Source organism: Eretmochelys imbricata, chromosome 11, assembly GCF_965152235.1.
Source record: "Eretmochelys imbricata isolate rEreImb1 chromosome 11, rEreImb1.hap1, whole genome shotgun sequence".
Classification (NCBI taxonomy): domain Eukaryota; kingdom Metazoa; phylum Chordata; order Testudines; family Cheloniidae; genus Eretmochelys; species Eretmochelys imbricata.
Window position 1 is genome coordinate 23,045,546 of NC_135582.1, and position 14,026 is coordinate 23,059,571.

At 39.4% G+C, this 14,026-nt stretch overlaps 1 protein-coding gene across 2 annotated transcripts in view; it reads left to right on the forward strand.

Moving 5' to 3' along the window:
- The window catches only part of ARHGAP15 (Rho GTPase activating protein 15), a 448,076-nt gene that overhangs the window by 53,186 nt on the left and 380,864 nt on the right, over positions 1 to 14,026 (forward strand). The gene's annotated exons all lie outside the window — the stretch shown is intronic.

A 14,026-nucleotide genomic window follows, 5' to 3' on the forward strand; every position in this document is an offset into this window, starting at 1 on the left:
GTGCTCCCGCCGGGCAGTGGGGGAAGCCCCCACACCCTGACCCTGCTCCCCGACAGGACACCAGACGGCCCCATTTCTCCAGCAGGAGCACTGGGGGAAGGGAGAGACTGCAGGTAGCAGGGATAGGGAGGGGCCCCCACTTGCTCTGGCCCCACGTCCCAAAACACTGTAATCCACCTCTGCCCACCAGCACAGTACAATATATATTACTACTAAAAGAAAATCTAAAGTCCATGGGAACATTTGCAAAGGAGAACTTACTGAAGGTGCAACAAGACCAAGCAACAAGGTGCCTGTGTCTGAGGACTCCAATGGGGAACCAAGTGTTACTCGTGCTACCTACATCTGAATCCAAGCTGTTAACATGTTGGAAAGGGGCCCTTTGAACTAGTGAGATGGGTTGACATGGTAGATTATGAAGCTTGCCAACCCAAGAAGAGAAGGGCCACCTAAATATATCATGTCAACCTACGGAAAGCATGGAAAGACTGCATCACTCCATTCCCTCCTGAGCCCAAACCCAGCCCCTTTACTACAACAGCTCCCTATCTATAGACAGTGTCAGTTGGGAAAAGACGTACAACCCAAACAGGAACAGAAGTTACACAGGCTCATCAGTGCATTCCCCTCTATGTTTTCAGTGACCCCAGGCCAGACTCACCTAGTGTTCCACTGTATAGAGACCGAACCTGGACAAAAAGTATGAGAAAGTGTGAGACCACTACCCAGAAAAATGAGAGACTGTGAAACAAGAGCTACATGTTAACCATGCGAGTCATCAAAGAGCCACACAGTGAGTGGCAGAGTCCAATAATACTTGTGCCCAAACCAGATGGCTCAACACAGTTCTGCACAGACTTTCAAAAAGTGTATGTAGTGTCCAAATTCAATGCCAATCCTATGCCATGAGTCGATGAATTGCTGAAGAGGCTGGGGCTGCCAGGTACATATCCACCCTTGATCTGACCAAGGAATATTGGTAGATTCCCCCTCATCCCTGAATACAGACTGAAGATGGCCTTCTATACCCCTCCACCCCCCGGTAGCAGCAGAACCCCAAGGGAAGCAATAGAATCACTCAGGCGTGATTGAGGCCCACTGCATACAACTTGGCTGAGGCTCCTTTGAACAACTAGGGCAACAGAAACTGTAGGCTCACTGCCTAACCGTGAGGCCAGCTGGTTATCTTACTATCCCGTTACAGTAGCAATCACTGTTATCCTGTGTGGTTTGCTTCAGTGTTCAAATTAGGTGAAAAACTAAGAAATATAATAGAAAAAGTAAAGGGAAAGACAAACATTTGTGCTTTTTCTAGTACTCCAGGCTTCCAGGTAGAGTAGGAAAAAAGGAAGGACACTTCCTAACAATGGTTTTCTGTGAAATCCCCCTTTCACTTGAAAGGAGACTTTAAATATAGCACTTATAAAAGTTGGTAACTATTTTTTCATATTGATATTATAATAATGCTTAGGGAGCTTGTAGCTGATTTTTTTTAAATCTTGTACCATGGGCTAAGGTTGTTGCATCTTCCAGATGAGTGCTGGGCTCCTTTTAAGCAATACTGAGACATTCTTGCTAGTTTACAGGAAATGATTTGATAAAGAGGTGAATGTCAGCCAATAGGAAGCATTTGGAGGATTCCTCAATTTGCTGGTAGAAAGAGGAGGGAGAGTGTGTGGTAAAGCAGACAGACTTCTACATATCCTTATGTTCAGTGATACCCAAATGTTTCATCCCATCTCTGTTTTTGATCGCTAAAGATTGCTGGCAAGAGCAACATTAAATCAGGGGTTCATGAGTTCTGACTTTCTGTAGTGCTAGGAGACAAAACTATCTGTGATCACTTGTAAGAACATGGTGTCTTTGAAAATTCTTCCACTGACAAAAACAGATTTCTTACTGTAAATGTTTTGCAATGTTTTTCCTCTTATGCCATGCAGTCAACCACCTGACTGGTGAAAATACAAGTAAAGATACTTGAGGGTATTAACACTGATCTGTTCTTCTTACTAAAAAAGTGGAGCTAAGCTTTGACTTCAAAACAAAGCAATTTCCACACTTTTACATGTGACAGTTCTATTAGAACAACATTTGAATTCTTTGGTTTTGGTCAATGGACATTCATATAGACTTTCTTGGCTTGTGTATAAGCTAAATATAATTTGATTCTGGAGCCATCAGTTTTTTGGCACTGCTCCAGTGAAATTTGGAGTCAGCAGACTGACAACATGTCCAGACTAGAACAGATCAAGTAATAACACGTCTGATTCAGCTGAACATGCTCAAAGACAAGCGGGATGTCTGCACCACGGTAGCACTTCAGTGTAGTCACTACCTATGCCAATGGGATGGGTTCTCCCATCAGTGTTTGTAATCCACATCCCCTAGAGGTGGTAGTAAGATCAATGTAAGAATTCTTCCATCGACCTAATGCTGTTTACACTGGGGGGTTAGAATGAACAGCTAATTTGCTCAGGGTTGTGGATTTTTCACACCCCTGAACGATGTAGCTATGCTGATATAAGTGTGACCAGGTGCCTGGGATGGACCACATTGAGAATGTCACACTCAAGGTAGACTGCAAGAAATAGGGCAGACATTCCCCCAAATGGGTGGTTTATTACATAATTAGATTAATCAAGTCAGTAACAAAAGAGCTTCTGCAGTAACACACGGGTTAACCAGAAGCTAAACACAGTCCCCTTTTGGAATTCTAAAACTTGCCTCCCATCCAGGCAACCAAGTCTAATACAGTGAGAGGTTATTGAAAACCCATTTGACCATATATGAGGTTCTTACTGATCCCAAAGGATGAGACACCCCAGATCGATATATATCTCAAATCTTACCCAAATATCACACTGTCAACCAATCCTTAGTAAACAAACTAAAGATTTATTAATAAAATAAAGTTATAAATGGTTAACAGATCATATACATACAAATGATTGCAAAGTCCTTATATCAGGTTTGTAGCGGTGAAAGAATAGACTGCTGGCTTGTAAAGTCTCTCTGCTAATTTCCAAAAGATTGGAAGTCTTCAATCCATAGTTCAAGATGCTCCTTTTAGTTGCAAATCCACAGTCCAGAGAATCAGAGCAGGAAAGAGGCAACATGGAGATGTTCCAGGTGTCTTTGTATATCCTCTGCCATGTACATGGAAATTAACTGTCACAAACAAAGCCCACAGCCCCTGTCTGTGGAAAGTTACTGGCCCAAGTCCAGGATCACATGAGAATATCACATGTCCCTACAGGTTTTGCTGAATCACAGGGGGTGGCCATTGGCTCCTTGCTTTCTGAGGCATCCTCAGGAATTGATATCTGGACAGGATAAGTTTCTTCAATGGCCCATAGTGAGAGTGGAGTGTCATTGATAGGCCATCAACACATAGCTGTCTAGCCCTAATGTAAATTCTATCTGATGTGTTGTATTCTGGGTTACACCCAGGTTTAGATACAACTGCATAGCCAATATTCATAATTCAGATAAGAAGATGATGCATGCAGATAAGAAGATGACGCATACAATGCATATAAACAGGATAATCATACTTAGCAAATCATAACTTTTCCATTGATACCTTACATGATATGCTTTGTACAAGATTTATGGTACTTGGATAACAGAGGTAATATCAATTATATAAATGGTCATCTTTAATCAAACTGCATGACAATAAGATCCCAGTGTAGGCCTAAGTTAGCCTTCCACTGCTTTCTGACTGCATCTAGAGTCCCAGTCCAGGATGCAGATCCAGCCATATATTTCTTATGTCTCTGTTCCATCTGCAAACAAGCATTTATAATCTTTGGAACTGGCGATTGGTGCATAGTGCAAAAATATTAACAAACACTAATTAGAATAAATACGTGAATATGCTCTCATGATATTTGCAATCCATTTAATTATTTTTCCGTTTATTTGTGTGTGTGTGTGTGTGTGTGTGTGTGATATTTTGTTTTCAAGAATGCTGGCTGAAAGCAAGAGTCTTAGAATATTCATTTGAAAATATTCTCATTTTGAAATCACTGATTTCCTTCCTCCTGTTTTTTAAAAGTTCCAGTCATCTAGTCAGGGAACAGAAAAAAGTGCAATGTCCCTTTGGTGACTAATCTTGCACAACAAATAACAATTAGGTGAAAATATAGTTGTCGTGAATATTTGCAAATCAGCCCTGGGCTGAAATAAAGTGCATAAAGTGTTTGCTATTGAAATTATTTGACCAATATATTTGTAAAAATTAAAGTCTATGTGTGGATAATTCACAAACAGAAAAAGGTTTTATTTGCTATGTTAAAGTCATAAACTCCTACTATATGTTAATCTACTATAAACTAAAGTCTGTCTTTGAGAAGAAAATGATGTTTTATTGTTAATAGTATTGCTTTTTACTATAACATCCACAGTCAGGTTTCTTCTCAGCCCTAAAGAACATGGGAAAAAATCCCTTGTTATGTGTTGCCCTTGTAAAAGGACAACACACAGCTTGTTATTTGTAAGGGTTTATTTGGGTTTATTCTATTGCTGCAGGTTTTTGACTTTTCAAAGAAGGAGAAGCAATTTAAAATGCGAGCTCTGTTGAATTAGCTTCTTTACTGGCCTTTTTTACTAGTGCCATTATTTTCTGTGGGACTGCTTTTTTTGCAGTATAGTAAAATGGGCTACGTACCTTTGTTAAAAATCTTTTGACAGCCCCAATGCAGTTGGATAGCCAAGGTAGTGGTTTCAGCACAACCTGTCAATCTCTGAGAAGAGTCTTTGTTATCTCTCTGCATCTTCCTGTCTCTTCCTTTTTCAATAGCCCTTGTTATGTTTTTTTTGGCACATAAATGTCCACAGGTGTGATTAAGCGTAGGGTAGCATGTGGTATCCATGCTGCAGTGCTATAACAGAGGAAGGACTTCCTAAAGGAAAAAAAAATGATCACTTGCAGTATTTTTCAGGCTGCCCATCTAAGCCCATCATTGCCTGGCACCTACACACTAAGGGCAAGGATCCAGCGAACTTGTGAGTGGGCACCATGCCATCTGAACAGATGGGCATGGAAGTAGGCAGCCAGTAGACCATGTATGTGCATCAACTGTGGGTGTTGAGGGCAAGATTCCCAGTGGAGAATGTCCAAACAGCTGTCTGGCCTGAGCCAACATGCCTACGACCAAGGAAAAGTGCCATCCCTAAATCCTGCTGAGTTGGATTAACCTTCAAAAATAAAAATTGCTTCTGCAGTAGCATAAGGTGAGCTTTTGGCTTGTCTAACTCTGGGAGAATGAATTAGGCGGGCAAGATAAAGAGATACGTTAATGAAGCATCTACCAGAAAGGCTTATGTTTGTAGGTCTTGGAGTATTAAGAATACTTCTTATATATATATATGACTATATAGTTCTTGCAGCTCTATAGCATTGTGACATTATTATTAACTGTTCTTCTTCCAATAAGGCGATGCTTACAGAAATTACATTAACCCACTATTGTAATACATTCAATTTTTAGTGCAACTGTTATGTAATGGGTTTTTGTATATGTAGCTTTCAATTTTTAAGGACTCTGTCTGCCCATCTGCCTTGAGGCTACCATTTTGGAGAGCAACTTCAGTTCAAAATAGCTGATATAATGAATTAAACATACTGGTTTCTTTCATGTAGACCATACATTTCTTCTTTTTCTACTTTGTTGTTTTAATTAAAATAATAATACATTGGATAGAAAGTATACAGCTGCTTTCTGTTTTTAACAATTCACATGAGCTGCTGCTCTTATAGAAAAAAAACATCAAGAAATGCAGAGCTACACACGTGACAGGTGAAGGCACAGTGTAAGAAACTACTGTTGAGGACTCTATTCCCTTGGTGCTCCTCCTGTTGCTTCTGTTTCATATCCGGTTTCACTAAAGTACCATCCAACACAAAACACCTGCAATATTTAAGAACAGCATGGTATCTGCTCCTACTGATGTACTAACCAAAGGTATTAGGGATGTTATGAACAATAGAAAGGCAAGCTGAAGAGGGCTGACTTATGGATACATGTGTATTATTAATGTATTTTAACTTGTTTTCACTAGAGGAATACTATTTATTGAAGTGTATAAAGATTACAGTATATAATACAGGGGGGAAATGGATATCAAAACATAAAAAGCCCCCCTTACCTCTCAAGTTACTTATTGGTTCACTGAAATGGTCAACTGTGCAACCAACCTGTATTATATTTAATGTAGATTTAGATCTTGACCTTTGGGTCCACTTGAGAGGCACAGGGTGAAGAAAATAGGGGGCAGAGGGAAATATGGCTGTACCATCTATGTGCTTCTTCAACCCCAGGGCTGACAGGAGCCAAAATAGCCCTGACATAAATTAGAGCAGCATTAGGGGTTCTCTACTTTACGTGGACTGGTAACAGCCCTTGGGGACTGTGCCTTCTCCACCATGCATTATCTGGACATGGTTCCTAATCCAGAGGGGGTTAGAAAAGAGTGACTTAGAGCTTGCTTCATGAGATGGGGACTCCCTCAAGGCAGGGAAATTGTCACTTTCCCAACTGGGCCAGCTTTAACCTTTGCATTGCCAGAGAGGTGCAAAAGGATCATAGTTTGGGCTGGGATTTGATCCTTAGAATCAATGTATTGTAAATTCAAATAAATAACTAATGCCTGATATAGGAAGAAGAGGAGTTCTTGAAATAATTCTAAGAGACAAAAATATCAATTAGATAGTCCAGCAAGAACTTTGGGGAGAAATATGGCACAGTTTCAGTGAACCCCATGTTTTGGAATGGAACTCATAATTACTGCTCTTATTGTCATCCAGTACACTTTAAGGATTGACCCAAATTTAAACTAGGATCTGAACATTTTTGTATTCTTACTCCTATTGACCAAAGCAGCTGAATAAATGTGGTTACATTAGGAGTAAATTGACTGTTAGGATGCTGATCCAGACTAAGCCCTGATCCTGTAGAGTACTCTCTTTTCTACTAAGTTTCCTTGATATAAAATATATACCTTTATAAGCTTGAATATGAAGGAGACCCTCTCAGAGTGGAAAAGGTTTATAGGACTCTGATTTATAACTGATCAAGAGGCCAAGGGAAACAAAATCATTATCATTACTCTCTCACACTCAAGAGATCTGAACTGAATATAGAGGGCAGGGTGCTCGAAGGAAACATGCAGAGGGAATGTAACACAAACCTATTTTTTCTTGAATGTACAGATTCTGGTGACAATATGTAATATACTCAAATGTGTGAGGACTGTGAAATGGTTTCCTTATTAAGTGATGTACCGACAGATTCTGGTTCCTAGCAGGCCCACAAAAGTTCCCTCCAGAAAAATCCCTGTTCCTTTGCAGAGAGGTCTTAGTCACTTCCATAGCACCGTCCCTCTACCTCCTATGGATCCTGTGCAGCCTCTGTTCGTGGGAGAGGGGAAAGCTAGGAACAGCATGGGGAGACGTGAGGGCAAGATTCAGATGACATATATCATTCCTCCCTCTTCCCATGAAGCCACGTGGAAAAGGCAGGACGAAAAGTTAATCGAGCCTTATGTTGCATTATGATTTCCATCACCCTCTCTACCTGGGGGAATTCCTCTCTCCACTTTACAGGGAGTCCCTAGAGCAGCAATTGCTGGGGATAATCCTGACAGGGTGGCTCCAGTGGAGTTCTCTTGGAGTTATGCTATGAGGAAATCTGGGAATGCTACAAGGGCTGTGGAGCTGGTGCTGAAGTTATCAGATCCTGGGGACTTGCTGATTCTGGGGAAAGTGCAGGAGCCATCTCTTAATAGTGTGGGTCATCCTCACTGGATGGAATGATTAGGGACGGAATTCTGGTGAAATATTCCAGATGAGTAGGAGGGGGCAGAAAATGCCATAAAAGATCCTCTCACAGAGGTGGTGGTTTGTTCCATAACCCCTAAGAATGGGTCTTAAACGTTAAAAATATATTTTATTTGGAACCCAGTAGTAAATTTAGATGCTTCAGTGTTTAACATTTGTCCCTAGATGGTGCTATTAAGAAATTGATTGTAAATTATCATACCTCTCTGTCTAGGAGCTGCCCATCTCTGTGGTATCTGAGTGACTGGAGATGAAATGAATCGGTATCATTGTATCGGTATTACCTGCCCTTCCTTTGTTGTATGAAGGGAGTAACAGAAGTTTATGTGGCTAGTTTTGTATTTGTACAGCAAATACAAGCTGCAGCTGTAAAGTTCAATCCTGCAATGCGCTGAAAATTCTGGCCCTGATCCAGCAAACCACTTAAGCACATGCCTGCACTTGGTAAGCTCTCTGTGCCTATCAGAGAGCTTACCAAGTGCAGTCCCAATTCAGGGTATTTACAAGGGATTCTCCATTATGGAAGTTACAATTTGATTTTGATGTAGTAAAATAATAGACATAACCCCTGGAGAAGTCCCTTAAAAGGGAGGTCAAAACTTGGAGAGAGTGAAAATATCCTTGCAGAAAACGTAATAAAACATCCAAAAAAATCTCTTTCTTGGTGGCATGAGACGAGCATTTCTGAGGAAATTTTTATAGTGGCAAATCATCTTAACTCTGTTAACCAAATCACAGTTGGGAAATCCTAGTGGTCTGCAGGCTGAGATTCTGGCAGTATGCTGCAAGGTAAGGTTGTTGGGTGAATAATTCACAGCGAATAATTTATTCAACAAATTTAATCTCTTTTTCTGTTTGAGAATTATCCACAAACCTCTTGCAATTATCTGGAATTTGCTTGTTCATAATTATTCAGCAGATAATTCCAGGTAATGATTCTTTGTAGATTGTGCTTGAGCAGTTTGTTAGGTAGGAGAAGTCCATATTTGAAATCCCAGCTGTCTTGGTTAGTTTTGGTTAGACACAAAGATCAGAGTATGCTTCTGTTCATTGCCAAAATGAGTCAGATTAGAATCAGATTTCTAGTGTGAATATGGAGTCCCAACGCCCCTTTTTAGGATCTGGGTCCTGCTGTGATAAAAGAATAACTAGCAACAAGCTGCGTTTTGCTAGGATTGGTTTATTGGCACACAGAGTGAACCCCCAAAGCAAAGCATATTATTTTCAGAAAACATCTTGAGAGCAAATGGGAGCACAGAAGGAAATTAAATTAGAGATCAAGTAATTGTAAAAGTTCAGGTATTTTATTTACATTGAATTAATTATGATAAATAGTAGTTGTGAGGGAGTTATCAGTCCCTACTGGGGTAGCAGGCATTTTTTACCGCATATTCTGTGTGTTTACAGAAAGTATGACACTGGATCATTTCTTGGATGCTAGAATAACTCCAGCAGTAGAGGGATACCCTTTAGCTAACTGGGGGGAGGAGGGGAGAAGAAGTTGCTGAGGCTGAATTTAACAAAACCAGACTTGCCCACGGACTTGCAGGCGCTCACTGAGTGGAGTTTTAATGCTGCAGGTGACATTGTTGCTGACTGAAGAATGTTCATCAAATCAGAAAACTGCTGATAAGATAACTTTCCTTGAGATTCCTTTTAGAACTACTCTTATAAATCTCTGCCTTTCATAACACACTATGGGATGAGATAGAGGTGTTATGACAGATACTATTTATTAGGTTCAGCTTGACTTTATTAGGATAATGGGGTGCGTGATATTGGGATGGTGAATTCCTAAATCATGCCCCTTATTGTGTACCTATAAAACAAGAATATCTTGGAACCAAATTAATGGAATGTAGCCTTCTCTAGGTGCATGTGCACAACTCTTATAATGTGCCCCTTACCGTTGTTAATAATCACCTAGATTTTCAGTATTTTACATAAAGCAAAATTGGGGATTTATTTGTAAATTTTGTTTCCAAAGCAGCCCTCTGTCAATCAAGTGGTCCTGTTCAGAACAGATTCCTACTGACTATAAGTATGTTTGGGAAGCAGTGATGTAATGTGACCAGTAAACTGCTTTAATAGATGGGATATTTACAAAATATAAATATTTATGTTCTGACAAGTTTTTAGACAAATCTCCACAGTATGCCTTTACTTCTGTTGGGAGTTTCTGTCAAGATGCTTTGATTCAGTTTATGGAGATCTGAATAAAAGAGTGGCACTATCCCCAAAGAAAATGCTCTCCAGGAATTACAATGAATAGAAAAAACTTTGTTTAAAGTTTTCTTTCATTTCATTTGAGAGCCAGATGTTTGGGGAGATTTCTAATGAAAATGTTGGTTTGGCTTGATTCACTATAGAGATAGGCCACAGGTTCAAAGTCTAGATCTAGATTCAGTTTTGGGGGCTGAAGGAGGTTCTTGTCTGAATTACATTGGAATCCACCATTAGTACTTGACATGATTTCATATTTTCTACTTTTACAGAAACTTGGGTATCATTTCCACAAAACTACTAATTTATCTATCATTTAATAAATAACAACTAAGAGTCCCTTTCTCTCTTAACACGCATGCAGCTTCCATTAATGTTTCTGGTGCTGAATGCACAATGAAGGTTTTTAATTAATATAATAATGGGACAAGGAAGTCATCTATATCTGGAACTGGCAATTGTTGTTTTGCTTTCTGGAAATCTTTTGAATGCAGTATCTTCTGTCAGTCTGTTTGCCTGTCTTCACTGCAGAGGATGTGTAGGAGATACCCACATCAGAGCTATACTTTTTGGGAGACAGATCTGAAGTACTATCCCATATTGATGTATCAGTATAAGAGGTTTTAGAACAAATTGATAAATACAATAGTAATAAGTCAGCAGGACCAGATGGTATTCACCAAGTTCTGAAGGAACTCAAATATGAAATTGGCAAAACTACTAACTGTAATATGTAAACTGCTGCTGAAACAAGCCTCTGTACCAGATGACTGGAGGGTAGATAATGTAATGCCCATATTTAAAAAGGGTTCTAGAGGTGATCCTGGCAGTTACAGGCCAGTGAGCCCAACTTCAAAACCGGACAAACACTTAAATAAACATGATTTGTTGGGGGAGAGTCAACATGGCTTTTGTAAAGGGAAGTCCTGTCTCACCAATATATTAGAATTCTTTGAGGGTGTCAACAAGCAAGTGAATAAGGATAATCTAGCCAATATAAAGAAAAGGAGTACTTGTGGCACCTTAGAAACTAACAAATTTATTTGAGCATAAGCTTTCATGAGCTAAAGCTCACTTCATCGGATGCATGAAGAAGGACTGAATGACCCATCCCAGCTGTGGATGTACTCCAGAGACTTGATTTGAACCTGCAGTTTATTCTATCACTGCTGCAAGCCTGAACCAAGAACTTTGCCATTACTGTATGTAATTGATTCCTTTTAACCAATTCTAGCTCTCATCTATACTTCTTTCCTTTTATGAATAAACCTTTAGATTTTAGATTCTAAAGGATTGGCAACAACATGATTTGTGGGTGAGATCTGATTTGTATTTCAATGAAGTGAGCTGTAGCTCACGAAAGCTTATGCGCAAATAAATTTGTTAGTCTCTAAGGTGCCACAAGTACTCCTTTTCTTTTTGCGAATACAGACTAACACAGCTCCTACTCTGAAACCTAGCCAATATAGTGTACTGGGATTTTCAGAAAGCCTTTGACAAGATAATTCACTAAAGACCTTTAAGGAAACTAGGTAGTCATGGGATAACAGGAAAGATCCTTTGATGGATTAGTAACTGATTAAAAGACAGGAAACAAAGGCAGGAATAAATGGTCAGTTTTCATAACAGAGAGAGGTAAATAGCGGGGGTCTTCAAGTATTCTGGGACCTGTGCTGTTCAAAATATTCAACATAATGTCCTGGAAAAGGGAATGAATAGTGAAGTGGCAAAGTTTGTAGATGATACAAAATTACTCAAAATAGTTACGTCCAAAATGGACTGCAAAGAGTCACAGAGGAATCTCACAAAATGGGGTGACTGAACAACAAAATGGCATATGAAATTCAACATTGATAAATGCAAAATAACGCATATTCAAAAAAATAATCCCAACCTCACATATGTAATGGTAGGTTCTCAATTAGCTATTACTACTCAAGAAAGAGATCTTGGAGTCACCATGGTTAGTTCTCTCAAAACTTCAGCTCATTGTGCAACAACAGTCAAAAAGGTTAACAGAATGTTAGGAACTATTAGGAAAGGGATAGAAAATTAGACTGAAAAATACAATGCCACTATATAAATCCATGGTATGCCCATACTTGAGTGCAATTCTTGTTGCCCCACCTCAAAAAGGATAGATTGGAACTGGAAAAGTTTCAGAGAAGGGTAACAAAGAAGATCAAGGGTATGGAATGGCTTCCATACAAGGAGAGACTAAAAACATCAGTGCTCTTCGGCTTAGAAAAGAGTGGACTAAGCAGGGATATGATAGAGGTCTATAAAATCATGAATGGTGTGGAAAAAGTGAATAAGGAAGTATTATTTACTCCTTCACATAACACAAGAACCAGAGGTCACCGGATGAAATGAATAGGCAGCGTGTTTAATACAAACAAGAGAAAGTACTTTTGACACAATGTACAATTAGCCTGTGGAACTCATTGTCATGGGATGTTGTGAAGACCAAAAATATAACTGGGTTCAAAAAAGAACTGGATGAGTTCATGGAGGAGAGGGCCCTCAATGGCTATTAGCCAAGCTGGTCACGGACCCAACCTTATGCTTAGTGAGACCCTAAACTTCTGTCTGTCAGAAGCATGAAGGGGAATGATGGGGTGAATCACTCAAACTGCTCTGCTCTGTCCACTCCCCTTGAAGCTTTGGTATGAGCCACTGTTGGAGACAGGTGTGTAGATGGGCAATTGGTCTGACCCAGCATGGCAGTTCTTATGTTCTTTCTCTCTCCTTCCCACATCCCATTCGCCACATGCCAATCACGGTTTGGGGGAAGAAATTGAAGGATGCTTCTCCCTTCTCTTTCTCTGTCCATTCATTCTGCCTTATTTCTGGCTGCTTCAAGGTATATCTGAATCAATCTTGTCCATTCTCTTTAGCGTGTGTCAGGCAGCATGGAGAGCATTCCCTTTATCGCTGCTGTGGCCATTGTGCCCAAGTCCAGAGCAAAAGAAGCTCTCAGATCAGTACAGTGGATGTCCCAAGAGTGCTATGCAGGGCCACAAAAAGCCACATTTTAATTCTTCAGCCACCCATTGAATATTGCTTGGCTATAAAGTAGACGTTCGGGAATAGTGGTGTATCATTTTATGTAATTTGGCCGAGAGAAAATAATATTTTAAAAACATCATTTAGCAATATGCCTTCTTATATGTAAAAGAATAATTAGGTGTGGAGAGAATTATATGATCTAGACCTGAATAGTTTAGTTATATGTCTTGTGCAGTATATAGTCTCCAGATTTGTAATGCTGCAGATAAAGAAAAAATGATAAATTGAATTCATTTATTTTGAATTTATACACAAGCCTCTGTTTGCATTAATATTAAGTTCAATCCAAAATCTAAATAGAAAGAACACAGTCTTAGAAGTTCTCTCAATAGCATCAGCAAATCATTCTTGTTTACCCTACATGCTAATAAAACAGGAACATGACACTCCTGAAAACAAGATTGCAAAATACAGAAAATGTGGTCTGACATATTTTTCTCCCCAAAGGAGGGACTGCCACTAACTAAAGTATTTCTTATGAAGGCTCGATTGCTTAAGATGCAGAATATTAAGAGAGAAAAACACTTTAGGACACAGCCATGTCACCAGCTGTTACTCACCCCTAATGAAATTGTTAAGTGATATTCTTTATAAATAGGTCAGAGAAACTTTTTGAATTGTGAAGAATGTTTATCTCTTTATCTGAAAGGTTTGTATTAAATTTATAACTGGTCATTCATTAAGCTCATTAGCTCTGACTAGGAGAGTAGAGATTTATCTAGGATATAGATTTCAGGGCTTAAAATGTTAGTGGTTACATATAAACATGAAGGCAAAGTGTGCCAGAAAATATGGGATCATAATGTGGTTAATTGTTTTTTAAGAGAGGCCCTACGGATTAATTAAGAACAGTTGGTAGATTCAGATATTTAAATGTAAACACAATACATT